This window comes from Galleria mellonella, unplaced genomic scaffold, assembly GCF_026898425.1.
Source record: "Galleria mellonella isolate WM207_F2 unplaced genomic scaffold, CSIRO_AGI_GalMel_v1 utg643, whole genome shotgun sequence".
Lineage (NCBI taxonomy): Eukaryota > Metazoa > Arthropoda > Insecta > Lepidoptera > Pyralidae > Galleria > Galleria mellonella.
In genome coordinates this window covers 1,273,400-1,282,161 of record NW_026442135.1, presented here as the reverse complement: position 1 = coordinate 1,282,161, position 8,762 = coordinate 1,273,400, and the positions used below count along the sequence as shown (strand labels likewise).

Below are 8,762 nucleotides of genomic sequence, written 5' to 3'. Positions count from 1 at the left end.
AGTACTTTGACATGGACCATTATAAACTAAAATTATAAATATTTTAATTTAAATCTATAAGAAAACTAGTTTATGACATTTTATTTATGAGTGTTTTATTATTTATCTGTTTCTCTTAAAGTTTATATTTGTTTATGGTCTTAGAGCAAAGATTTCCTTGTAATTTGAAATTGAAATTTTTAGTAATAGGTTTAGAGAAATATCAGAATCGACCCACGTATTCAAATAGGTACACAAAATTCTAATATAGGTTTCCAGTAGGTAACAATTTTATCGACTGTGTTACATAGTTTCATTCACTTGTCCTTCAATACTAAACGAAAAATTGTTAAATGACAGATCACTTAATTATGAAATTATTATTTGTTTTTATTAAATGTAATCTTCAGAAATTATTTAAAACATTATTAGCATTTAATAGAATACTCGATTCGGTATAAGTCTGAATTTATTGACTCAAGTCAAATTTAACCGTAAAAGTATCAAAAATGAAACCAAATGTTTTTTTCAAAATAAATATATAAAAATATCGTTTTGATTTTTTTACTGTTTTTCCCCATTAGTAAACACAGTAAAGAATACACTTATATATTTCTTAATTTGATTTAAAAAATCAGGCTTTTAAGGGTTAATTAGATAGAACGAAATGACTAAAGTTAGTATTTGTGGTATAAGCATTTCAGTTGTAATCCTAATCTAAAAATAAGAATTACATAAAATCGAATAATAAAATAAAAACTGTAAATCATATGGCTGCCTTCTTCCTTCATATGCAAATATAATTAGTAAAAAGTGGACGAAAGATACACCATCAGTTGCTATTTTCCTCAATTAATAGCAGGCTAGTGTATTGAAAAGTTTGATATGTCAATTATTTATCAATGTACATTACTAGATTATATATTCGGCACAGAAAATATGCAAGTAGGTTCTATTTGAATATGGTAAGGTTATACGACCGTATTAAATTTTCTATGCACTAACCTGCTATGATAAAAGTAGTAATTGATGGTGTATCTTTCGTACTCCTTTTATTTATTATATTTGCTTAAGAAGAAAGAAGGCAACCATATGATTTACTATGCATACGATTTATGATCTTGTTCTTAGGTCCTAATAGATATGACAAAGAAATAATAAAATAAAAACTTTAAATCCAAACATAATAAAATAATTTATCGATTTTAATTAATTTTATATTACATATTATTTGACTTAAGGCTAAAAATGCAAAAACAAAAATTTCTCCCTAAAATTTATGAAGCAAAAATTCTCAATTACAGTTTATAAATTAGAGTTGGAGGCCTGGATTCCTGAGATACAGATCTCTGATTTAATTTAGGGTCCAGTCTCCACAAGTTTTACAGACCATTGTAATTATACATACATATATAGTTGTATTTTTTCATGTAATTGTATTTTTCTGTAAAATTTGTAAAAAAAAAAATAAAAATAAATAAATAATTACAGAATAATAATTATGTAAATATTATTGTGAGAACACATTTTTTTGCGATTTATCTGGAAGTAGGGATGTGAGAATAGTGGATCTGAATCAATTAAATAAAAATTTATTTTTCATTTTTTTATATTAATAGATTTGTCAAAAGCGCTTTTATCCTTTATTTAAAAATTTACATGCTTTTCATATTCCAATAATATATATGCTTAGTCTAATGGCTTGGCAGAAAGGTATATACAAACAGTTAACAATTTGTTTAAGAAAGTTCATAGTGAAGGTAAAAATAAATACTTAGTACTATTAGAGTATAGAAATACACCCATATCTAAAGAATTAAATTGAAGGATTGCCTCTATAGATTTGTAAACCTAATATTGAAAATTTAAGAGTACAAAAATCATTGTATATTAATGCACATAAACATAAGAGTTATTATGATAGAAATTGTAGAAGCTTAGAATTAGAAATTAGTATTATACATTTGTCCCATTTCCAAATCATCTAAGATCTAAATAAAAATGAAAAAAAACCTAACAGGTAATGTCAAGAGATGTAAGACCTAATTCTTATAAAATACTTACAGTAAATTTTTTTCATCTGTCGCGTAGAGAACGCTGTTTATGAAAATCGTTTTAAAGGCGTAATTTATATAATCGACTTATTAAAAATTGATTAATATTACTATGAAAATTGATTAAAAAATATCGATTATAAGAAAATAAAAGTTGACTTAAATAAAAATCGATTATTTTTAACATCCCTATTTGGCAGCACTGCCGCTGATCAATTCAATAAACGACATTTTGTGGTTGAGGGAAAAGGCGGGAAACTCGAATAAGAACAAGCGGGTTTTTTAAATTTTTTTTATTAATTTATTAAAACTATCTCTATCAATTCTTATTATTTAATAAAATATTATATTTTCACTAAATTCAGCGACAGTAATATAATTAGCATTCATGGGGAAGCGCAGTTGTAGAAAAAGGAAAAAAAAAGATGACGATTCAGGTGATGTAGACCATGAACCTTGTAATGACAAGGATATATATTCGGAAGATACTTCTACTGACTCAGAATCTGAAATTGATAAGGCCGATAAGTATAAACCTTACTACGTCACAGATTATATTAGAAGATATCCCGAGGAATCCCCTGGGACAGAATTTGTTGTCTTTGTAGAATCCTCAGATAGTCAGAAAACCATTGGATCCAGAGACTTGCTCTCACTCTCCTCCTGTTTAAAACGATTTAATAAAGGGGTAACTTATCTTAGATCTATAAATAAATTCAAAATCGGAGTATACTTTCAAAAGCCAGACTTAGCCAATGCTTTTTTAAATAATAAAACTTTTTTAAATGACTACCATTTTAAGGCCAGTATTCCTGCTTCTTCAACAGAAGTTACAGGCGTTATTAGAAATGTACCTACAAATATATCTAATAAAAAAATATATACTATGATATCGAGTTCTAAGAAAATTATTGCTATTAAAAGAATTTTAAGAAAAAATACCTTGACTCATGGATATGTGTTACAGCCAACTCTAACCGTGACAATTACTTTTGCTGCATCTGTATTACCTGAATATCTGGATATTGGAGGTTGGCGCCACAATGTCACTCCATATATACCACCAGTTAAACAATGCTACCGGTGCTTGAGGTATGGACATTTAGCTAAATTCTGTAAGAATTCTGAGCGTTGCAGCATCTGCAAAGGTGAGCATAATTATAAAACTTGTACAACTGGAATGGAAAACGCTATTTGTGTACACTGCAATGGAAATCACACAAGTGTATCACCGCAATGCCCTGTTAAACAAAAGAAAATTGCTGAAAATAGATCTAAATTCAGACCTGCTTCTTTTGGAGATATACTTAGCACTGAAATATTTCCTAAACTGGGTAACAAACCTAAAAAAAATGTAGACCTAATTTCAATTCTAAATTCTGATAACAAGAGTTTATCACTTTTAATAGAAAGCATAATCAAACTTATTTCACTACATAACACAAAGAACACATCTATTAACACTAAAAGTGTTTTGAATGTGTTATATGATACTTTTGGTAATACACCTATTTCACAAAATTCAATCGAGACCAATTAACTATCATACAGTGGAACGCTCAGAGCCTACTGAGCAATCGACATATTTTTACACAATTTTTAAATGAACATCATATTCACATTGCTCTCATCTCAGAAACTTGGCTAAAACCACATTACAAATTAAAAATTAAAGATTATTGTATAGAACGAAATGATTGTGGTAATAACCACAATGGAGTAGCGATTATTATACATAATAGTATTAGATATAAAAAACTTCACTCTTTTTTCGACAATTCTTTGCAAACTATAGCTATTAGTATTGAAGTTAATAATTCTTGGTATTCAGTTGCCAGTATTTACTGTCCTACCAATAGTACACCTAGTTTTACTAAAGCCAAATTTAAGTTCTTTTTGGAGTCTCTTCCTAAACCCACTATCATATCTGGAGATTTAAATGCACATCATACTATGTGGGGTTGTACCTCCACTAATACAAGAGGTAAAGACATTCTTGATTGTTTAGATGAATGTAATTTGGTACTATTAAATGATAAGCAAGTTACTACTGTTGGCTCTCATATTTGGAGACCCAATGGCCTTGATTTAACTATGGTATCCCCATCCATATCATTAAAATGCGAGTGGTCGGTTCATGATGATCCGTTAGGAAGTTATCACCTGCCGACTTTTACTAAAATAAACACAAAGAACTCTTCATCAACTCCGTCAGGTGAACAACATGCTCCTATAGATGAAGTTAATAAACTTTTGTTAAATCGTATAAACCTACGTCTCGTTAATTGGGATCTTTATTCTGAAACTGTTAATCGATTACTTTTGGATTTCGAGTGTGATGTCAATGAACCCTTAAACAATTACAATAGGTTCTGTAAAATTATTTTGACAGCTGTGGAACGTTCCGTTCCACGTAGGAACTTATCAAATAGCGGTGCAAATACTTCAAAGAGGCACAAACATATTGCAGTACCTTGGTGGAATAACAGGTGTGCGACAGCTGTCAATGATAGTAAAGCGGCTTACCTTAGGTTTAAACAAAATCCAACTCTCGATAATTACATAAATTTTAAAAGAGTTCAAGCTGTTAAAAAGTTAGTAATTAAGCAAGTAAGACAACAGGGGTGGCAGGAATTTTGTTCCAAATTTAATAGATTAACACCAATTTCCACTGTTTGGCAAAATATGAGAAAACTAAATTCAAAACATCGTCAAAATCATTTTAAAGATATATCATGGGTCAATGATTTTTTACGCAAATATACTCCTGATTTTGTACACTCACCTTTTGATGACAAACAGTTTAATTCTGTTAATTCATGCCCAAAATTTCTCACTGACCCATTCTCAATTGATGAAATATCCAGTGCAGTAAAATCTAGAAAAGATACAGCTAGTGGCCTTGATCGCTTAACATACAATATGTTTCGATTGCTGAATAAAATAAACCTTACTAAACTCTTACAAATTTTTAACGATTTATGGAAGGACTGTATTATCCCACCAGAATGGAAAATGGATTGTTTGATTCCAGTAATTAAACCCGGTAAAGATCCTACAAATTTCGACTCCTATAGACCTATAACATTGACGTCCTGTGCAGGCAAATTATTCGAACAATTAATTAAACAGCGTTTAGAGTTCTTTATTGAAAGTAATAGTATATTACCATCGAATCAATTTGGTTTTCGCCGTGGATATTCAGCGCGCGAAAGTTTAGCGAACTTCTATGTCGACCTTAGTACTGCTTTGAATAACGATGAATATGTTCTATCTGTTTTTTTAGATGTCGTAGGAGCTTTTAACAATGTAAATTTAACAGTTCTATCTTCGATTTTATCCTCATTTCTTCCAATGAAACTTATCGAATGGATTTATAATTTTCTTAGTAATAGAGAAGTGTATGTTAAAGTAAATAGTAAATTAATAGGACCTAGGTTAAGCTCTAAAGGAGTATGTCAAGGTGGTATTCTAAGCCCGCTACTATATATTTTATATATCTATAAACTTAATTCAATTTTAGGAAACAGTGTGAACAACTTGCAATTTGCCGATGATTTATTAATTTATATAAAAGGAAAGAATATTATTGATATGCAATTAGTGTTAAATGAGTCATTAAAAAGACTTGAGAAATATTTTTCTCTTTTTTCCCTCGATATTAGTTTAACCAAAAGTAAAGTAGTTGTTTTTCATCAAGTTCATAAATATGTTCCATTAATGAATATTATATATAATAATCAAACTCTTCCAACAGACTGTAGCGTTAAATTTCTGGGGGTAATTTTTCATCAAAATTTAAAATGGGATCTATACGTTGATTGCTTAGTAGATCGTGCTTTAAGAGCCACTAATATAATAAGATCTGTAATTGGTCGTAACTGGGGAGCTGATCCTAAAATTATCCTTTTACTTTACAAATCTCTTGTTAGAAGTAATTTTGATTACGCTTTCTTTTGTTATGCCTCAGAACATAAATTAGTAGAAAAACTCGAAAAAATTCAAAATATGAATTTAAGACTTATTTTAGGTGCTATGTATACTTCTCCAATTATCTCAATGCAAGTAGAATGTAATTTGCCTCCTATCCTTCTTCGTTTCGAATACCTAAAACTCAAATTTCTCTTCAAAGTTTTTTCAGTTTCCAATAACCCACTCATACTCAAATTATTAAATTGCCCCATTTCTATGTTTTTGAATAAAACTATTGTCAATGATTTGAATTTACGAGATGAATATAACATCTATAGTAGTAAGATACTTCCTTGTTATAATGGCCTTTATGAGAGTAAGTTCTGTAAGATCAAAATTGTTATACGTAAAGACATAAAAGAAAAGCACGATATGTATGAGACTTTATCAGAATTTATTGACTACAGGCAGATATATACAGATGGTTCCAAAAATGCACTTAGCACTTCAGTGGCTTTTTACGATTTGTCAAATAGATTTGGTCACGGTTATAAAATTTCAACTTTGGCTAGTATTTACACAGCAGAAGCAAAAGCTATATTTTTAGCATTAGAATACATAGAAAAACAGGTACTATATTCGAAATGGATTATAATTACAGATAGTATGAGTGTTCTTATGGCATTAAAAAATAACACATTCATTTCATCATCAAACTACTTAATTCAAGAAATTCGTAATAAATATTATCATCTCTGTACTATACATGGAAAAGATATTATCTTCATCTGGACCCCTTCACATATTGGAGTGTTTGGGAATGAACAAGTAGACACTTTGGCTAAAATTATTAATTCAAGTGCTGCTCGTGTTCAAGATTTACCCCTTTGTTATTCAGATTGTAGTATTGGAATACATAAAATCGTTACAACTAAATGGGAGGAGCATTGGACTCAAATATTACAGACTAAAGGCAAATGGTACCGCAAAATTAATTGGCGTATTGGAAAACCGTGGTTCTGCAAAGGAAAGGACACAAACAGAAAATTTTACACCAATATTTGTAGATTACGAATCGGCCACGGACATTTCAACGAACACCTGCACCGAATGGGCATGATCGCTTCCCCATCATGCACATGGTGTAACTCAAATACAGCCCAATCTCTACATCACCTTTTTTTTGATTGCTCTGAATTTGTCATTCAAAGACACATTATGTTTGACGAACTTAGGATTATCTTCAAAAAACCCGAAAATATCCCGCACTCAATCCCGCTTCTCTTAAGATTTCCTTCTTGTTTCAAAGCTATTTTCACTTATATTACTACAACATTCAAAGAGCTATAAGAATACTTTTATTGAATTGCAAGACAATGATTTTTTATAATTATTTATTTTTAATTTGATAAATCCACTGGTTTAAGAAAACTCAAGAAAAGATATTTATGAAAATGTACTTACCGGATTTGACAAATGAAATATTGAAGATTATGACAATAATTGAAGCGACATTAGAAAAATAAAATTCCAGACAATTTATCTTTTTGAAGACTAGGCAGCATGGTCTCCGACCTTAGCCTGTTCCAAACGGAACAAACGTACTAAAAAAAAAAAAAAAAAAAAACGACATTTTGTTTGTTCGCTTCACATAATTGTTTAAACAATAGGTGACTTTTAGTGCCGTTAATCCCATCGTTATTTCATATTTTTATAGTTAATTCGTTCAACGTCCTAATTTTTTAGTTTTATTCTACATTTATATTGGTTTGTCTTGTAAGTCCCGCCACATTGGGAATTAAGATTGTTGGTTACTTAATATTTGAGGCATTTTCAGCGTCTGTCGCAGCAACTATTTGAATTGCTGGTATTATAGTTTGAATTTATCTTAAAATTTCTTCACCCTGAAATATGTAACTCTTGTTTGGGTACACGTTTGTAATAAACGTGCAACATATCGCTAGGTACCTTTTTGACGGATTTTTTTTTGTCAGCGTGGTTCTATGTTTAAAATGTTGTCTTGCTGTTGATTTTTCAATATCTTGGTGTTAATATTTATTTAACCTGTTTCTAAAATAATGAATATTGGAATATAGAGTAATTGGTGTTTCATACAGTCATTACGCCATTAATTGTCCACATCTAAACATAAGCCGGCTCATAATTGGCATGTCAAACATGTTTTTTCTTCAAAACTCTTCTAATAGTCCATGAACATTTTGAAGTAACTTTACATTCATGCAAATTAACTATTTATCTTTCGTAATTATTCACTCTTGATAGTGCGTGTGGTTGTAATGACAATGGTAAATGGCTACTGAAGCTCTTTGCTATCAAAGTTTTCGCTTTATTGATTTAATTAAGGTGAATGGACATAAATTCATAATTGTAAAATCAATTTTTGTTAAGTTTCTTGCTGGTTCTTTTCATTTGAAATTGCATTCTGAATGGAAAGTAGCATCATAAAAATAATGTTAATTCAAAAATAATTATAATAATAATCTTTATTGGAACCAAAAAACTTTGTTACAATTACAAAAGTAGGGTAGTGTATGATAACAGCCACATTAGTTAAAAACTGTCATGGCTTAAAATTTCTGATTAAATTAAAAAAAAAAAAAGTATAATTAAGTCTACTGGAATTAAAAAATATATCTTTCATCTACTTCTGTGCTAAGAGGATTGTCATGGCAATGAGGTCTTTGTGCTATCTATTTTTGTTCTCGGTGATGCAAGAGTACACAATAGTTTGCTGTACTATTTTATTGATATCAATTGTATCATAGTAATCTATCATTAGATTGTATACAGTGCATT

The 8,762-nt window shown here is 29.7% G+C and overlaps 1 long non-coding RNA gene across 3 annotated transcripts; it reads right to left on the bottom strand.

Annotated features, from left to right (window-relative positions):
- Positions 1–2,311: 2,311 nt before the first annotated feature.
- Positions 2,312–8,494, bottom strand: LOC128201922 (uncharacterized). Of its 3 annotated transcripts, none has more exons than XR_008253508.1 (2): positions 7,410–8,494; positions 2,312–3,173 (listed from the first exon to the last, which is right to left on the bottom strand). It is a non-coding gene; the product is annotated as an uncharacterized LOC128201922 (long non-coding RNA). The 3 variants fall into 3 exon arrangements; XR_008253509.1 differs by lacking the exon at positions 7,410–8,494 and adding an exon at positions 4,197–4,495; XR_008253507.1 differs by lacking the exon at positions 7,410–8,494 and adding an exon at positions 4,309–4,495.
- Positions 8,495–8,762: the final 268 nt, after the last annotated feature.